The sequence below is a fragment of the Tachyglossus aculeatus genome, unplaced genomic scaffold, assembly GCF_015852505.1.
Source record: "Tachyglossus aculeatus isolate mTacAcu1 unplaced genomic scaffold, mTacAcu1.pri scaffold_197_arrow_ctg1, whole genome shotgun sequence".
NCBI classification, from domain to species: Eukaryota; Metazoa; Chordata; class Mammalia; order Monotremata; family Tachyglossidae; genus Tachyglossus; species Tachyglossus aculeatus.
Genome location: NW_024044913.1, coordinates 93,577 through 112,905, shown reverse-complemented (window position 1 = coordinate 112,905; position 19,329 = coordinate 93,577).

Sequence of the window (19,329 nt, the reverse complement as noted above, 5' to 3'; positions counted from 1 at the left end):
GGCTGGGAGAAGGGGAACCAGGGCCGGGAGGTAGAGGGGATAGAGTGATGGGACAATGAGTGACCCAGGGGCCTGGAAATCGAAGGACACCAGGGCCTGGAGGCATTGAGGGACCAGGGCTGGGAGGCAGAGGGGGACCAGGGCCGAGAGGCAGAGGGGGACCAGGTCGGGAAGCAGAGGTGTACCTGGGGAAGGAAACAGAAGGACCAGTGCCGCGAGGTAGAGGGGTGCCTGGGCCGGGAGACAGGGGGACCAGGGCCAGGACAGAGAGAGGGACCAGGGCCTGGAGGTAGAGGGAGACCAGGGCCAGGAGGCAGAGGGGTACGTGGGTCTGGAGACAGAGGGACCAGGGCCGGGAGGTAGAAGGGACCCAGGTCCGAACGGAGAGAGACACAAGGGCCTGTAGGTAAAAGGAGACCAGGGCCGGGAGGCAGAGGGGGTCCTGGGCCGGGAGACATGGGGACAAGGGCAGGGAGGCAGAGGGGTACTTGAGCTGGGCGATGGGGGACCAGGGCAGGGAGGCAGAGGGGTATCTGGGCTAGGAGACGGGGGGACCAGAGCCGGGAAGTGTAGAGGTACCTGGGCCAGGAGGTAGAAGGGACCCAGGGCCAGGATGGAGAGAGACCCAAGGGCCTGGAGGTAGAGGAAGACCAGGGCCTGAGGCACAGAGGGTCCAGGGCCGGGATGCACAGAAGGTCCGTGGTCGGAGGGCACAGAGAGACAAGGGCCGGGAGGCAGAGGGGGACAAGGGCAGGTCAGCAGAGGGGAACCAGGGCCGGGAAACGGAGATCAGGACTGGCAGGCAGAGGGGTACTTCTGCCTCCCTGCCCTTGTCCCTCCTGGTTCTCAGACGTAAAGGGGAACTACGGCCAAAAGTCAGAGAGGACCAGGGACAAGAGGCACGGGGGGACCAAGGCAGGAAGGCAGAGGGGGATCAGGGCCGGGATGCGGAGGGGGACGAGGGCGCGGAGGCAGAGGGGAGCCAGGGCCAGGATTTAGAAGACAGGTGGACAAGGGCCGGGAAGCAGAGGGGGACCAGTGCCAGGAGGCTGAGAGGTAGCTGAGCTAGGAGGTAAAGGGGGACCAGGGCCGAAAAGGGGGCGGACAAGGGAAGGGAGGCAGAGGGGGCCCAGGGCCTGGAGGCAGAAGGGTACCAGGTCCAGGAGGCAAAGGGTCCCTGGGCCGGGAGACAGGGGGACCAGGGCCAGGACAGAGAGAGGGACCAGGGCCTGGAGGTAGAGGGAGACCAGGGCCAGGAGGCCGAGGGGTACGTGGGTTTGGAGACTTGGGTGACCAGGGTCGGAAAGCAGAGGGGGATCATAGCTAGGAGGCAGAGGGGTACCGGGGATCGGTGAAGGGGGAACCAGGGTCGGGAGGCAGAGGGGGACCAGAGCCTGGAGGCAGCGGGGGACCAGGGACAGGAGGCGGAGGTGCGCCCGGGCCTGTAGACGGGGGACCAGGGCCGGGAAGCAGAGGGGAACCAGGGCCAGGAGGCAGAGGGGTACCTGGGCCGGGAGGCAAAGTGGGACCAGGGCCGAGAAGCGGTGTGACAAGGTCAGGGAGGCAGAGAGCGGCCAGGACTGGGAGAAAGAGGGCGACCAGGGCTGGTAGACAGGACGCCCAGGGCCGGGAGCAGACGGGTACCTGGGCCAGGGGACAGGGGAACCAGGGCTAGGAGGCAGAGGGGTACCAGTGCCGGGAGACAGTGGGACTATGGCTGAGAAGCAGAGGGGAACCAGGGACGAGAGGCGGGGTGTGACCAGGTCAGAGAGGCAGAGGCCGGCCTGGGCCAGGAATTTGAGGGGGACCAGGGCAGGGAGCCAGACGGGGACCAGGACCGGGAGGTAGAGGGGACCCATGGCCGGGACGGAGAGAGACCCAGTGTCCTGGAGGTAGAGGGAGGCCATGGCCGGGAGGCTCAAACGGGCCAGGGCTAGGAGGTAGAGGAGGACCAGGGCCAGGAGACAGAGGTGTACCTGGGCCAGGAGATGGGAGACCAGGGTCGGGAGGCAGAGAGGGACCAGGGCCAGAAGGCAGAGGGAGACGAGGGTTTGGAAACGGGGACCAGGGCCTGGAGGCAAAGGGGACCAGGGCCGAGAAGCATGGGGGACAAGGTCAGGTAGATAGAGGGGGACCAGGGACAGGAGACGGAGGGAGACCAGGGCCGGTAGATAGGGGGACCGGGGCCGGGAGGCAGAGGGTTACCTGGGCCAGGAGATGGGGCCTAGGGCTGAGAAGCAGAGAGGAACCAGGGCCGAGAGGCGGGGGGCGACCAGATCATAGAGGCAGAGGCCGGTCAGGGCTGGGAAGCAGAGGGGGACCGAGAAAGGGAGGCAGAGGGGGACCGGGACAGGTAGGCAGAAGTGGACCAGGGCCTGGAGGCAAAGAGGGACCAGGGCCGGTAGACAAGGGGACTGTGGCCAGGAGGCAGAAGGGTCCCTGGGAGGGAGACAGGGCCGAGATGCGGGGGGAGACCAGGTCAGAGATTCAGAGGAGGACCAGGGTCGGGAAGCAGAGTGGGACAAGGGCGGGAAGGCAGAGGGGGACCAGGGACGGGAGGCAGAGGGGGACCAGGGCCGGGAAATGGGGATCAAGCCGGCAGGCAGAGTGGTACCACTGCCTCCCTACCCTTCTACCCCATGCTTCTCAGAAGTAAAGGGGAATTAGGGCCGAAAGTCAGAGGGGGACGAGGGACGTAAGGCAGGGGGTGACCGGGGTAGGGAGGCAGAGGGGGATCAGGACCGAGAGGCTAGGGGTGACCTGGGCAGGGAGGCAGAGAGGAACCTGTTCCGGGAGGCAGAGGAGTATACGGGCCAGTAGATGGTAGAGCAGGGCCGGGACGTAGAGGAGTCCCTGGGCCAGAAGAAAGGGGGACCTGGGCTGGGAGGCAGAGGGGCACCAGGTCCATTAGACAGGAGACCAGTAATGGGAGGCAGAGGGGTACCTGAGCTTGGAGACAGGGCGGCCAGGGCTGGGAGACAGAGGGGTAGTTGTGCCGGGAGACAGTGGGACTGGGGCTGAGAAGCAGAGGGGAACCAGGACCAAGAGGCCGGGGTTGACCAGGTCAGAGAGGCTGACCAGGGCCGGGAAGCATAAGGGGACCAGGGCCGGGAGGCCGAGGGGGACCAGGGACGGGAGGCATGGGGGGGACCAGGGCCGGGAGGCGGAGGGGGAACGGGGCTGGGAGGCAGAGGGGGACCAGGGTTGGGAAACGGGGATCAGGTCCAGCAGGCACAGGGATATCACTGCCTCCCTGTCCTTGGCCCCCTAGCCCTCCCCCCCCCCCCACCCCCGGTTGTCGTAAGTACAGGGGAACTGCGGCTGAAAGTCAGAGTGGGACGAGGGACGATAGGCGGGGGGGACCAAGGCAGGGAGGCAGAGGGGGACAAGGGCCGGGATGCAGAGGGTGATCAGGGCGGGAAGGCATGGGGGAGCAGGGCCAGGATTTAGAAGGGTTCCTGGACCAGAAGACAGGGGGACCAGGGCCAGGAGGTTGAAGAGACCCAGGGCAGAGAGGCAGAGGGGGACCAGGGCAGGGGAGGCTGGGGGACTGGGGTAGTGTGAGACTAGAGCCAGGAGGCAGAGAGGTACATGGGCCGGGATACGGGGGACCAGGGCCGGGAGGAAAAGGAGGATCAGGCCCAGGAGGCAGAGGGGTACCTGGGCCGAAAGGCAGAGGGGGACCAGGGCCAGGGCACAGAGGGTTACCTGGGCCAGAAGGCAAAGGGGGACCAGGGCCAGGACGTGGGAGTGGGGCAAGTGCAGGGAGCCAGAGGGGGACCGGTGCCTGGAGGCAGAGGGGAACCTAGGCAGGGGGACCAGACCTGGGAGGTAGAGGGGACTCAGGGCCAGGACAGAGAGAGGCCCAAGGGCCTGGAGGTAGAAGGAGACCAGGGCCGGGAGCCTGAGGGTACCAGCGCCAGGAGGCAGAGTGGTACCTGGACTGCGAGACGGGGTCCAGGCCTGGGAGGCTGAAGGGGACCTGGTGGAAGAGGCAGTGGGGTATCTTGGCCGGGAGGCAGAGGGAGACCAGGGCTGAGAGGCCTTGGGGACAAGGGCAGGGGGGCAGAGGGCGACCAGGACTGGAAGGCAGAGGGTTACCTGGGCTGGGAGACAGAGGGAACCAGTGCCAAGAGGAAGAGGGGTACCTGGGCCGAGGCACAGAGGGGGACTAGGGTGGGGAGGCAGAGGGGGACCTGGGTCGGGAGACTGGGGGACCAAGGCCGGAAGGAAGCGGGGACCAGGGCCGGGATGGAGAGAGACCCAAGGGCCTAGAGGTAGAAGGAGACCAGAGCCGGTAGTAGCAGAGAGACCAGGGCCAGTAGGCAGGGGGGAACCAGGGCTGGGCGGAAGGGGGGGGCCAGGGCCAGGAGGCAGAAAGGTACCTGGGCCAGGAGACGGGATCAGGGCCAGGAAGTAGAGAGGACCCAGGGCCAGGAGGGAGAGAGACCCAAGGGCCTGGAGGTAGAAGGAGACAAGGGACGGGAGGCACAGAGTGACCAGGGCCATGAGGCAGAGGGTGACCAGGGCAGGGCGGCATAGGGGGACCAGGTCCAGGAGGCAGAGGGGTACCTGGGCTGGGAGAAAGGGGGACAACGGCAGCGAGGCAGAGGGAAACCAGGGCCGGGTGGCAGAGTGGGATCAGAGCGGGGAAGCAGAGGGGGACCAGGGCCACGAGGCAAAGGGGTACACGGTCCGGAAGACGGGGGGACCAGGTCTCGGAAGCAGAGGGGTATCTGAGTGGGAGGACGGGTGGACCAGGTCCGAGAAGCAGGGGGACCTAGGTCGCGAGGTAGAGGGGTCCCAGTGCCTGGAGGTAGAGGGAAACGAGTGCTGGCCGGTGCAGGGGAGCCAGGGCCAGGAGGCAGAGGGGGACCAGGGCCGGGAAACGGGGAACCAGGCCCATAGGCAGAGCGGTACCTCTGCTTCCCTACACTTGTCCCCCCCGGTTATCGGACATAAAGGGAAACTCGGGCCGAAAGGCAGAGGGGGAACAGGGACGAGACGCACGGGCGGACAAAGGCAGGGTGGCAGATGGGGACCTGGGCTGGGAGGCAGAGGGTACCTGGGATGGGAGGCAAAGGGGGACCAGAACCAAGATGCTGGGGGGACAAGGGCAGGGAGGCAGAGGGGGGACCAGGGCCAGGAGGCAGAGAGGGACCAGGGCGGAGAAGCGGGGGCCACAAAGGCAGGGAGGCCGAAGGGAACCAGGTTCGTCAGGCAGAGGGGTACCTGGGTCGGGAAACAGGGGGAACAGGGCCGGGACGCAGATGGGGACCAGGGCGGGTTGGCAGAGGGGGACAAGGGCCAGGAGGAAGAGAGGTACTTCGACGGGGAGAAGGGGACCAGTGCTGGGAGTTAGAGGAGACCTAGGGCCTGGAGACAGGAGGACCAGGGCTGAGCAGCAGAGGGGGACCAGGACCGAGAGGCAGGGGCGACCAGGTCGTAGACGCAGAGGCTGACCAGTGCTGGGAGACAGAGGCGTACCTGGACTGGGAGGCAAAGGGGGACCAGGGCGGAGAAGTGAGGGCGACAAGGGTAGGGAGGCCAAAGGGGACCCAGGGCCGAGAGGTCGAGGGGGACCAGGGCCTCGAGGCAGATGACAGAAGCAGCCTGGTGCAGTGGAGAGAGTTCGGGCTTTGGAGACAGACGTCATGAGTTCAAATCCAGGCTCCACCAACTGTTAGCTGTGTGACTTTTGGCAAGTCACTTCACTTATCTGGGCCTCAGTTACTGCATCTGTAAAATGGGGATTAGGACTGTGAGCCCCCCCACCCCATGGGACAAACTGATCACCTTGTAATCTCTCCAGCGCTTAGTACAGTACTTTGCAAATAGTAAGTGATCAATAAATGCCATTATTATTATTATTAGTAGTAGTAGTAGTAGTATTAGTATTATGGGGACTAGGGCGGCCTGGCAGAGGTGGACCAGGGCCAGGAGGATAGGGGTATCTAGGCTTGGTGCAGGGATACCAGGGCCGAGAAGCAGAGGGGGATCAAGGCCGGGAGGCAGATGGGCACCAGGACGGATTGGCAGAGGGGGAGAACAGGGCCAGGAAGAAGAGGAGGTGTACCTAGGCCGGGAGACAGGGGGACCAGGGCCGGGAGGTAGAGGAGACCCAGGTCCCGGACGAAGACTTGCCCAAGGGCCGGGAGGTAGAAGGAAACCAAGGCCGGGAGGCCCTGGGGTACCAGGAGGCGCAGAGGGACCAGGTCCAGAAGGCAGAGGGGGACCAGAGCATGGTGGCCGGGGGGACCATGGCCAGGAGGCAGACGGGTAACTGGACCGGGAGGCAAAGGGGCACCAAGGTCGAGAAGCGGGGAGGGCTAGGGCAGGAAGGCAGAGAGGTACCTGGGCCGGGGCGGGGGACCGGGGCAGGGAGGCAAAAGGGTTCGTGAGCCAGGAGACGGGGACCAGGGCCGAGAGGCAGAAGTTGACTAGGGCCGGGAGGCAGATGGGGACCAGGGCCAGGAGGCAGACTGGTTCCTAGGCCATGAGACGGGGACCAGAGGCGGGAGGTAGAGGGGACCAGGGCCGTGATGGAGAGAGGGACCAGGAACTGGAGGTCGAGGGAGACCAGGGCCGGGAGGCACAGAGGGATCAGTGCTGGGAGGCAGACGGGGATCAGGGCAGGGAGGCAGAGGGGGACAAGGGCCAGGTAGTAGAGGGGTTCCTGGGCCGGGAGGCAGGGGGTGTCCAGGGCCGGGAGGCAAAGGGGGACCAGGACGGAGATGCGGGGGCGACAAGGGCAGGGAGGTAGAGGGGTATCAGGGCCATTAGGCAGAGGGATACCTGGGTTAAGAGACAGGAGGACCAGGGCTGAGAAGCAGAGGGGGTCCAGGGCCGAGAGGCAGGGGTTGACCTGGTCATAGACGCAAATGCGGACCAGGGTCGGGAGGCAGAGGGGTACCTGGGATGGGAGGCAAAGAGGGAACAGGGCGGAGAAGCGGGGGCGACAAGGGCAGGGGGGCAGACGGTGACCAGGGCCTGGAGGCTGAGCGGGGCCAGGGCTAGGAGGCAAAGGGGTACCTGGGACGTGAGGCAGGGGGACCAGGGACGAGAAGTCAGGGGGAGACTCAGGCCGGGAGGCAGATGGGGACCAGGGCCAGTAGGCAAAGGGGCCGGGAGACAGGAGGACCAGGGCCGGGAGGTAGAGGGGACCGTGGGTCGGGACGGAGACTCAACCAATGGCCTGGAGGTTGAGGAATACCAAGACCGGGTTGCCGTGGGGGACCAGGACCTGGAAGCACAGAGGGACCAGGGCCAGGAGGCAGAGGGGGACCAGGCCGGGATACCAAGGAGGGCAAGGGATGGAAGGCAGATGGGGACCTGGGTATGTAGGCAGAAGGGGACCAGGTCCAGGAGACAGAGGGTTACATGGGCCGGGAGACAGGGGTCCAGGGCCGGGAGGCAGAGGGGGACCAGGGCCTAGGTGCAGAGGGGTACCTGGGTCTGGGGACAGGGGGACCTGAGCTGAGAGGTAGAGGGGACCCAGGGCCGGGACGGAGAGAGACCCCAGGGCCTGGAGGTAGAAGGAGACCAGGGCCGGGAGGCAGAGGGGGACCTGGGCCAGGAGGCAGATGGGTACCTGAGTCGGAAGACAGGGGGACCAAGCCCGGGAGTCAGAGGGGGTACTTGTGCTGGGAGGCAGAGCGGGACCAGGGCCAGGAGGCAATGGGGTACCTGGGCCAGGAGACAGAGGGGGACCAGGACCAGGAGGCAGAGGGGTACCTGGACTGGGAGACGGAGTCCAGGGCCGGGTGGCAGAGCGAGACCAGGGCTCAGAGGCAGAGGGGGACCAGGTCCAGGAGGCAGCGGGGAACCAGCGCCGGAAGGCAGAGGGTGACCATGCCTGGAGGCAGAGGGGTACCTTGTTCTTGAAACAGGGGGACCAGGGCCGGTAGAAGGAGACCAGTGCCGAGAGTCAGAGGAGGACCAGGGCCGGGATGCAGAAGGGTTCCTGGGTCGGGATAGCGGGGGACAAGGGCCGGGAGGTAGAGCAGACCCAGGGCCGGGACAGAGAGAGGGACCAGGGCCTGGAGGCACAGAGGTACCAGGGCCTAGAGGTAGAGGGAGACCAGGGCCAGGAGGCAGAGGGGTACCTGGGTCTGGAGACAGGGAGACCTGGGCTGGGAGGTAGAGAGGACCCAGGATCAGAACAGAGAGAGACCTAAGGGCCTGGGAGGCAGAGGGAGACCAGGGCCGGGATTGCAGTGGGGGACCAGGGCCAGGAGACAAAGGGGGAACATGGCCGAGAAACCGGGGGGACTAGGGCCAGGTGGCTGAGGAGGACCAGGGCAGGGTGGCAGGGAGACCTAGGGCCAGGCGACAGAGGGGTACCCGGGCCGGGAGATGGGGGTGTTCGTCTGCCTCCCTGCCCTTGTCCTTACCGCTTCTTGGAAGTAAAGGGGAACTAGGGCTGGAAGGCACAGGGGAACAAGGGATGGGAGGCAGAAGGGGACCAGGGCAGGGTGGCAGGGGGAAACAGGGCCAGGAGACAGAGGGCTGCCTGGGCCGGGAGAGGGGGGACCATGGCCGGGAGGAGAAAGAGGGGGACCAGGACCAGGAGGCAGAGGGGTACCAGGGACGAGAGACAAAGGGGACCAGGGCCGATAAGCAGGGCTGACAAGGTCACGGAGGCAGAGGGGGACCAGGGACGGTAGACAGGGGTGACCAGGGCCGGGTGGGAGAGAGGTACCTGGGTCGGGAGACAGGGGGACCAGGGCCGGGAGATAGGGGGTTCCTCGGCCTCCCTGCCCTTGTCCCCCCGCTTCTTGGAACTAAAGGGGAAATAGGGCTGGCAGGACCAGGGGAACCAGGGACGGAGGCAGAGGGGGGCCCGGGCCAGGATTTAGAAGGGTACCTGGGCCAGGAGACGGGGGACCGGGGCCGGGAGTTAGAGGGGACCCAGAGCCAGAAGGCAGAGTTAGACCAGGGCAGTGTGGCAGTGTGGGACCAAGGCCAGGAGGCAGAAGGTTACCTTGGCCGGGAGATGGGGGACCAGGCCTGGGAGGAAGAGGGAGACCTGGGCCAAGAGGCAGAGGAGTACCTTGGCTGGAAGGCAAAGGGGGACCAGGGTCGAGAAGCGGTGGGGGACAAGGGCAGGGAGGCAGAGGGGTATCAGGGCCCGGAGGCAGAAGTGGACCAGGGCCAGGAGACAGAGGGTTCCTGGGCCGGGATACGGGGGACCAGGGCCAGGAGGCAGAGGGTTACGTGCGCGGGGAGACTGGGGGATCAGGGCCTGGAGGTAGGGGGAACCCATGTCCGGGAGGTAGAGGGGGACCAGGGCAGGTTGGCAGGGGGGACCATGTCCAGGAGGCAGATGGGTACCAAGACTTGTAGACGGGGGACCAGGGCCAGGAGGTAGAGGGGGGACTAGGGTCAGCAGGCTGAGGGGTACCTGGGCAGGGAGGCAGATGGGGACAAGGGCCAGGAGCCGGGGGTGGGGGGGACCAGAGCCCAGAGGCAGAGGGGTAGCCAGGCCGGTAGACGGGGGACCAGGGCCGGGTGGCAGAGGGAGATCAGGGTACCTGTCCCTGGATACGGGGGACCAGGGCCAGGAGGCAGAGGGCTAACTGGGCGGGGAGAGCGGGGCACCAGGGCCTGGAGGTAGGGAGAACCCAGGTCCGGGAGGCAGAGGGGGACAAGGGCAGCGCATCATGGGGGGACCATGGGCAGGAAGCCGAGGGGTACCAAAGCTTGTAGATGGGGGACCAGGGCCAGGTGGTAGAGGGGGACCAGGCCCAGCAGGCTGAGGTGTACCTGGGCAGAGAGGCAGATAGGGGCCAGGACCAGGAGGCAAAGGGGTACCCGGGCCAGTAGACGGAGGACCAGGGTCGCGAAGCCGGGGGGGGACAAGGTCAGGGAGGCAGAGGGGAGCCATGGCCGGGAGACAGAGGGGGACCAGGGCTGGTAGGCAGGGGCCCAGGGTTGGGAGGCAGAGGGGTACCTGTGCTGGGCGACAGTGGGACTAGGGCAGAGAAGCAGAGAGGAACCAGGGCCGAGAGGCGGGGGCCAATCAGGTCAGGGAGGCAGAGGCAAGCCAGGGTCGGAAGCATAGGGGGGCCAGGGCAGGAAGGGAGAGGGGTACCTGGGCCAGAAGATTAGGGGAACAGGGCCGGGAGGTTGAGGGGACGCAGGGCCTGGAGGCAGAGGGGGACCAGGGCCAGGAGGCAGTGGGGTCCCTGGGCCGGGAGATGGGGGATCAGGGCCGGGAGGGAAATGGGGATCAAGGCCAGGAGACAGAGCAGTACCTGGACCGTAAGGCAAAGAGGGACCAGGGCCGAGAAGCGGGGACTAGGGCCAGCAGACAGAGGGGTTCCTCTGCCTCCCTGCCCTTGTCCGCCGGCTTCTTGGAACTAAAGGGGAACTAGGACTGGCAGGTTTAGGGGACCAGGGACGGGAGGAAGAGGAGGACCAGAGCAGGGTGGCTGGGCGGACCAGGTCCAAGAGGAGCGGTGGACCAGGGCTGGGAGGTAGAGGGGGACCCGGGCCGGGTAGGGAGGGTAGAGAGTCAGAGTGGGAGCAGGAGGCAGGGGGGACCAGGTTCAGGAGGCAGAGGGGTATCCGGGCCGGTAGACGGTTGACCAGGGACGGGAGGCAGAGGGGGACCAGGGACAGGTGGCAAAGGGGACCAGGTCCGAGAAGCAGGGCTGACAAGGGCAGAGAGGGATAGGGGGACCAGGGCTGGGAGGCAGAGGGGTACCTCTGCCTGTAGACAGGGGCACCTAGGCTGGTAGTTAGAGGGGATCCAAGGCTGGGACAGAGAGGTGGGCCAGGGCCTGGAGGAAGAGGGAGACCAGGGCTGGCAGGTACAAGGGGACCAGTGCCGCGAGACACAGGGGGACTAGGGCCGAGAGATACAAGGCGACGAGAGCTGGGAGTAACCGGGGCACCAATGCCGGTAGGCAGAGGGCAACCAGGTCCGGGCAGAAGATGGGGACCAAGGCAGGGAGATAGATTGGACCTAGGGCCGGAGGGAGTAGGGGACCAGGGCCAGAAGCTCGGCGGAGGGGGGGAGGAGAACAGAGCCAGAAAGTAAAGTTGGACCAGTGGGAAAGGCGGAGGGGGACAAGGGCCAAGAGTCAGAGGGGGACAAGGTCCAGGAGGCAGAAGGGTACCTGGGCAGGGAGACAGGGGGACTAGGGCCGCGAGTCAGAGTGGGACCGGGGCCAGGAGGCAGCACGGAACCTGTGCCAGGAGGCAGTGGGGGACCAGAGTGTAGGGGCAGGGGGACCGGGGCAGGGAGGCAGAGGGGGCCCAGGGCTATAAAGCAGAGTGGTACCTGGACCGGGAAACGGGGACCAGGGCCAGGAGGCAGTACGTTACCTGTGCCAGGGGGCAGAGGGGGACCAGAGCTGAGGGGCGGAAGACAGGGGCAGGGAGGCAGGGGGGGACCAGGGCTACAAGGCAGTTTGGTACCTGGACCGGGAAGCGGGGACCAGGGCCAGGAGGCAGAGGGTTACCTGGAAAGGAAGACGGTGGACCAGGGCCGGTTGGTGTAGGGGACCCAGGGCCGGGAAGGAGAGAGACCAAAAGGCCTGGTGGTAGAAGGAGAATAGGGTCAGGAGGCAAGAGGGACCAGGGTCGGGAGGCGGAGGGGGACCAGCGCAGGGTGGCAGAGGCAGACCAGTGCCAGGAGGCAAAAGGGTACTTGAGGGCCGGGAGGCAGAGGGGTACCTAGGCCAGGAGCTGGGGGACCAGGCCTGGGAGGTAGAGGTGACCCAGGGCCGGGATGGGGAGAGTATCACGGGCCTGGATGTAGAAGGAGACCAGGGCCGGGAGGCAAGCGGGACCAGGGCTGGGAGGCAGATAGGGACCAGCGCAGGGTGGCAGACGGGGACCAGGGCCAGGAGGCAGAAGGGTACCTGGGCCTGGAGACAGGGCAACCAGGGCTGGGAGGCAGAGGGGTACCTAGGCGGGGAGACGGGGTACCAGTGCCGGGGGGCTGAGGGGGGAAAAGGGCCAGGATGCGGCGGGGTACCTAGTCTGGGAGTCTGAGCGGGACTCGGGCCGAGAGGCCGGGGAGCCCAGGGCAGGGAGGCAGAGGGTGACCAGGGCAGGGAGGCAGAGGGGGACCAAGGCCGGGTGGCAGAGGGGGACCAGGGCCGAGAGGTGGGAGAGACCAGGGCATGGAGACAGAGGGGGACCATGGCCGGGAGGCAGAGGGGTACCCGGACCGGTAAACAAGGGGAACAGTGCCAGGAGGTAGAAGGGTACCTGGGCTGGGAGGCAGGGGAACCAGAGCGGGCAGGTAGAGGGGATCCAGGGTCGCGACAAAGATAAGGACCAGGGCTTGGAGGTAGAAGGAGAACAGTGCCGGGAAGCACAAATGGAACAGGCCCCAGAGACAGAAGGGGACCGGGTCCAGGAGTCAGAGGGGTACCTGGACTGGGAGGCAGAGGGGTACCAGAGCCAGTAGGCAGCGGGGTACCTGGGCCAGGAGGCAAGGGGACCAGGGCCTGGAGGTAGAGGGCACCCAGGCCTGGGACGGAGAGAGACCCAAGGGCCTGGATGTAGAGGGAGATTCGGGCTGGGAGGCACAGAGCGACCAGGGCCGGGAGGCACAGAGCGACCAGGGTCGGGAGGCATAGAGTGACGGGGCCCGGGAGGCAGCGGGACTAGGGCCGAGAGGTGGGGGGAACCAGGATAGGGAGGCAGAGGGGAACCAGGGCCGGGAGGCAGAGGGGGACCAGCATGGGGAGGCAGAGGGGGATCAGGGCCCAGAGGCAGAGGGGGTACCTGGGCCGGGAGATAGGGGGACCAGGTCCTGGATGCAGAGGGGGAAAAGGGCCAGGATGCGGCGGGGTACCTGGGCCGGGAGGCAGAGGGGGACCACGTCGAGGAGCAGAGGGGAAGCAGGTCCGAGAGGCAGGGGAGGGCCAGGGCAGGCAGAGGGGGACCAGGAATGGGAGGTAGAAGGGGACCAGGGTGGGGAGGCAGAGGGGGACCAGGGTTGGGAGGTAGTGGGGTACCTGGGCTGGGAGACAGCTGGACCAGGGCGCGGAGGTAGAGGGAACCAAGGGACGGGATTGAGAGAGACCGAAGGGCCTGAAGGTAGAAGGAGACCAAGTCCAGGATGCACAGAGGAACCAGGTCCGGGAGGCAGAGGAGTACCTGGGCCAGGAGACAGGGGGCCGACGGCCAGGAGGCAGAAGCGTACTAGGCCAGGAGACGGGCAGCAGAGCTGGGTTGTATATGGCTGGAGCGGAGAGGGCAGCCAGGCCTGCAGGTAGAGGAGGACCAGGGCCAGAAGGCAGAGGGTTACCTGGGCCGGGAGATGAGGGACCAGGGCCGGGAGGCAGAGGGTGACCTGGGCCAGGAGACAGAGGAACCAGGGTAGGGAGACAAAGGGGGGGCGACAAGGGCAGGGAGGCAGAGGGGGAGCAGAGCCGGGTGGCCGAGGGGGACCAGGGCCTGGAGACAGGGGGGTACCTGGCCCGGGAAACGGGGAATAGGGCCTGGAGGTAGAGGTGACCCAGGGCCGTGATGGAGAGAGGGACCAGGGCCTGGAGTTTGAGGGTGTCCAGGGCCAGGAGGCACAGAGGGACCAGAGCCGGGATGCAGACGGGGATCAGGGTAGGGAGGCAGAGGGGGACAAGGGCCAGGGGGCAGAGGAGTACCTGGGCCGGGAGACAGGGGGACCATGCCCGGGAGGCAGAGGGGTACCTGGGCCTGGAGACAGGGGGACCTGGGCTGAGAAAAGGAGAGGAACAAGTGCCGAGAGGCAGGGGGCGAACAGATCAGAGAGGCAGAGGCAGACCAGAGCCGGGAGACAGAGGGATACCTGGGCTGGGAGATGGGGACAAGCGCCGGGAGGCAGAGGGGTAACTGGACCGAGAGACGGGGGACCACGGCCGGGAGCAGAGGGTAACCAGGGCCAAGAGGTGGAGACGTACCAGGGTCGGGAGGTTGAATGGGACCATGGCGAAGAAGTAGGGGGGACAGGGATAAGGAGGTATAGGGGGACCTGCGCCAGGAGACAGGAGACCAGAGCCGAGAGGGGGACCAGGGCAGGTAGGAAAAGCCAGGGCCAGGAGGCAGAGTGGAACCTGGGCCGGGAGAGAGGGGGACCCGGGCTGGGAGGTAGATGGGACCTGGGGCGGGATAGAGAGAGGGAGCAGTGCCAGGAGGTCCAGGGAGACCAGGGCCGGGAGGCACAGAAGGACCAGGGCCGGGAGTCTGAGGGGGACCAGGGCCAGTAAGCATAGGGGTAACTGGGCCGGGGGACCTGGGACCAGGGCCTGGAGGCAGAGGGGTACCTGGCCCGGAAGAGAGGAGGACCAGGGCTGAGAAACAGAGAGGGACCAGGGCCGAGAGGCACGTGGTGACCAGATCATAGACGTAGAAGCGGACCAGGGCAAGGAGGCAGAGGGTAACCTGGGCCGGGAGGTAAAGGGGGACCAGGGTGGAGACGCATGGGCCACAAGGGCAGGGAGGCAGACGGGGACCAGGGCTGGGCGGCCGAGAGGAGCAGGGCCTGGAGGCAGAGAGTGACCAAGGCTAGGAGGCAGAGGGGTATTTGGGCCGGGAGACAGAGGGACCAGAGCCGATAGGCAGAGGGGTACCTGGGCCGGGAGGTAGAGGGGACCCAGGGCCTGGACGGAAACTCACCCAAGGGCCTGGAGCTAGAACGAAAGCAGGGCTAGGAGGCAGAGGGGTACCTGGCCCGGGAGACAGAGGGACCAGAGCCAATAGGCAGAGGGGTACCTGGGCCGAGAGGTAGAGGGGACCCAGGGCCTGGACGGAGACCCACCCAAGGGCCTGGAGCTAGAAAGAAACCAAGGCCGGGAGGCCCCGAGGAACGAGGGCCGGGAGACACATAGGGACCAGGTCCAGGAGGCAGATGGAGACCAGGGCAGGATGGTGAATGGGGGCCAGGGTCAGAAGGCAGACGATTACCTGGGCCGGGAGGCAGAGGGGGACCAGGGCCGAGGAGAGGTGGGGACAAGGGCAGGGAGGCAGAAGGGTACAAGGGCTGGGAGGCAGATGGGGACCAGGGCGGGTAGGCCGAGAGGGACCAGGGCCGGGAGGCAGAGAGGTACCCAGGCCGGAAGGTAATGGGACCAGGGCCGGGACGGAGACTCACCCAAGGACCAAGAGGTAGAAGAAACCTAAGCCAGGAGGCAACAGGTCCGGGTGGCAGAGGGGGACCAGGGAAGAGAGGCGGGGGCGTACCAAAGCCAGGAGGCAGCGGGGTACCTGGCCGGGAGACAGGAGGACCAGGGCTGGGAGGTAGAGGGGACCCAGGGCTGAGATGGAGACTCACCCAAGGGCCTGGCGGTACAAGGCCTGGAGGCACAGAGGGATCAGGTCCAGAATGCAGAGGGCGATCAGGGAATGGTGGCAAGGGGTGGGGGGCCAGGGCCAGGAGGCAGAGGGGTACCTGGGTCGGGATGCAAATGGGGACCGGGTCGAGAATCGGGGGAGATAGAGGCATGGAGGCAGCGGGGGGATCAGGACCGGGAGGCCACGGAGTACCAGGGCCGGGAGGCAGATGGGGACCAAGGCATGTATGCAGAGGGGTACCAAGTCCAGGAGGCAGAGGTGTACCTGGGCCGGGAGACAGGGGGCCAGGGCCGGGAGTCAGAGGGGGAGCAGGGCCAGGAGGCAGAGGGGTACCTGGGCCGGACGACGGGGACCAAGGCAAGTGGGCAGAGGGGGACCAGGTACAGAAGGCAGAAGGGTACCTGGGCCGGGAGGCAGGGGGACCAGGGCAGGGGTCAGAGGGGTACGTGGGCCGGGAGACAGGGAGAACAGAGCGGGCAGGTAGAGGGGACCCAGGGCCGCAACAGAGAGAAGGACCTGGGCCTGGAGGATGAGGGAGAACAGTGCCGGGGTGCACAGAGGGGCCAGGCCCCGGAAGCAGAGGGGGACCATGGCAGGGCAGTGGAAGGGGACCAGGACGAGGAGGCAGAGGGGTACCTGGACCGGGAAGCAGAGGGGGACCGGGGCTGCAAGGTGAAGGGGAGCAAGGGCCGGGAGTCTGAGTGGTGCCTGGGCCGGGAGACAGGGGGACGATGGCCAGGAGGCAGAGGGGTACTAGGCTGGGAGACGGGCAGCAGGGCCAGGTTGTATATGGATCCCAGGGCTGGGAAGGAGAGGGGGACCCGGGTCTGGAGGCATAGTGGGACCAGGGCTGGTAGGAAGAGGGGCACCAGGGCCAGAAGGCAGAGGGGTGCCGGGGCCGGGAAACAGGGGGATGACGGCCAGAAGGGGACCAGGGCTTGGAGACGGGCAGCAGGGCTGGGTGGTATATCAGACCTGGGGCTGGGACGGAGAGGGGAATCCGGGCCTGAAGGCCGAGGGAAACCAGAGCAGGTAGGCCGAGGGGGACCAGGGCCAGAAGGCAGACGGGTACTTGGGCCGGGAGACAGGGGGACTAGGTCCGGGAGGCAGAGGGGATCCTGGGCCGGGGGACCAAGGCCGAAAGACAGAGGGGAACCAGGACTTAGACTCAGGTGGGAACAAGGGCAGGGAGGAAGAGGGGGACCAGGACCAGGAAGCAGAGGGGGACCGGGGCCAGGAGTCTGAGGGGTACTTGGGTCAGGGGACAGGAGGACGAGGGCCAGGATGGAAAGGACCCAAGGCCCTGGAGGTAGAAGGAGACCAGAACCACGAGGCACAGAGCGCTTAGTACAGTGCTCTCGCACACAGTAAAGGCTCAATAAATATGATTGAATGAATGAATGAACCAGGGCCGGGAGGCAGAGGGGAACCAGAGCAGGGTGGCAGAGGGGGACCAGGGCAAGGAGGCTGAATGGTCCCTGGGCCAGGAGACACGGCGACGAGGCCCTGGTGGTAGAGAGGATCCACGGCCGGGAAGGAGAGAGACCCAAGGGACTAGAGGGAGAGAGACACCAGGATCTGGAGGCACAGAGGGTCGAGGTCCGGTAGGCAGAGGGGGACCAGGGCAATGCGGCAGAAGGCGACCATGGCCAGGAGGCAGAGAGTTACTTGGGCCGGGAGACGGGGGATAAGGAAGAGGGGGACCTGGACCAGGAGGCAGAGGGGTACTTGGTCCAGGAGACAGGCGGCCCATGGCAGGGAGGAAGAGGGGTACCTGAGCCCGGAGACAGAGGAACCAGGGTTTGGAAGCATGGGGGGACCAGGGCTGGGAGGTAGAAGGGACCCTGGGCCGGGACAGAGAGAGACCCAGGGTCTTGAAACTGGGAGAAAAACAGGTTAGGGCGGCACTTAGGAACGAAGGCCGGGAGGAAGAGGGGGACCAGGGCAGGGTGGCATAGGGGGACCAGGGCCAGGAGGCAGATCTGGGCCTGGAGACAGACTGAACAGGGCCGATAGGCAGAGGAAGACCACGTCCGAGAGGCAGAGGGGTACCAGGGCCGAGACGCAGCGGGGAATCAGGGCCGGGAGGCAGAGGGGCACCTAAGCTGAGAGACGGGGTCCAGGGCCACAAAGTAGAGGGGGACCAGGGCCTGGACTCAGAGGGTGACGAGGGCCAGCAGGCCGAGGGTTACCTGGGCAGGGAGGCAAAGGGGGACAAGGGCCAGGAGGCAAAGGGGTACCTGGACCGATAGGTTGGGGGGACAAGGTCAAGGAGGCAGAGAGGGACCAGGGCCTGGAGGCAATAGGGGACGAGGGCCAGGAGGCAGAGGGGTACCTGAGTCTGGAGATGAGGGTTCCATGGCCGGGAGGCAGAGGAGCACCTGGGCAGACGAGCAGGGGGACCAGGGCTGAGCGTCAGAGGGGGACCAGAGCCGAGTGGCAGAGGCAGATCAGAGCCTAGAGACTGGGGGGACCAGGGCAGGGAGTCAGACGGGGACCAGGGCCATGAGGCAGAGGGGTATGTGGGCCGGGAGACGGGGGGACCAGGACCGGAAGGTAGAGGGGTACCTGGGCCGGGAGGCAAAGGGGTACAGGTGCTGAGAAGCCGGGCGGACCCGGGCAGGGAGGCAGAGGGGGACCGGGGCCAGGAAGCAGAGGGTTACCTGGACTGGGAAACAGGTGGACCAGGGCGTGAGGTAGCGGGGTACCTGGGCCGGGAGATAGGGTGACCAGGGCTGGTAGGTAGAGGGGACACAGGGCCAGCACCGAGAGCGTGGCCAGGGCCCGGAGGTAGAGGGAGACCACGACTGGCAGGCACAGAGGGACCAGGGCCGGGAGGTAGAGGGGAACCAGGGCCGAGAATCAGGGGTGACCAGGGCCAGGAGGCAGAGGGGTACCTGGGCCAGGAGACAGGGGGACCAGGGCTGGAAGGTAGAGGGGACCCAGGGCTGGGACGGAGAGAGACCCAAGAACTTGTGGGTGGAAGGAGAACAGGGACGGGAGGCACAGAGGGTTGAGGGCCAGGAGGCAGAGGAGGACCAGGGCAGGGAGGCAGAAGGGGACCAGGGCCAGGAGGCAGAGGGGTACCTGGGCCGAGAGACAGGGGTACCAGGAAGGGAGGCAGAAGGATACCTGAGGTACAAGACAAGGGGACCAGGGCCATATGGTAGAGGTGATCCAGGCCCGGAATGTCGGGGGAGTGGGGGAACCAGGACCAGAAAGTTAAGTGGGACCAGGGCTGAAAGACAGAGGGGGCAAGGGTTGGGAGGCAGAGGGGGGACCAGGGCCGAGAAGCCTGGGGGGGGGGGGGGGGGGCAGGGTAGGATGTCAGAGCGGGACCAGGGCGAGGAGGCAGAGGGGGACCAGGGCCACGATTTAGAAGGGACCCTGGGCTAGTAGACAGGTGTACGAGGGCTGGGTGGCAGAGGTGGACCAGTGCTAGGAGGCTGAGAGGTACCTGGGCTGGAAGGCAAAGGGGGACCAGGGCCGAGAAGGGGGTGGACAAGGGTCGGGAGGCAGAGGGGGACCAGGGCCAGGAGGCAAGGTGCTCCTGGGCCGAGATACGGGGGACTAGGTTCGCGAGGCTTGGGTGACCAGGGCCAGGTGGCAAAGGGTATCAGGGCCAGGAGACAGAGGGGTACCGGGGCCCGGAGTTGGGGGACCAGGGTCGGGAGGCAGAGGGTGACCAGGGCTAGGAGGCAGAGGAGTACATGAGCGGGGACACTGGGAGTCCAGGGCCGGGAGACATTGGGACCTAGGCCGGGAGGCAGAGGGTCCCAGGGCAGGGACGGAGAAAGGGGCCGGGGCTTGTAGGTAGAGGGAAACCAGGCTGGCAGACCAGGGGGACGCATGGCCGGGACGGGGAGAGACCCATGGCTCATGGCCTTGGAGGAGAGGGGGACCAGGGCAGGGAATCAGGGGGGACCAGGGACGGAAGGTAGAGGGAGAACAGGGCTGGCAGAACATGGGGACCAGGGCATGGATGTAGAGGGGACCCATGGTCTGGACGGAGATAGACCGAGTGGCCTGGAGGTAGTG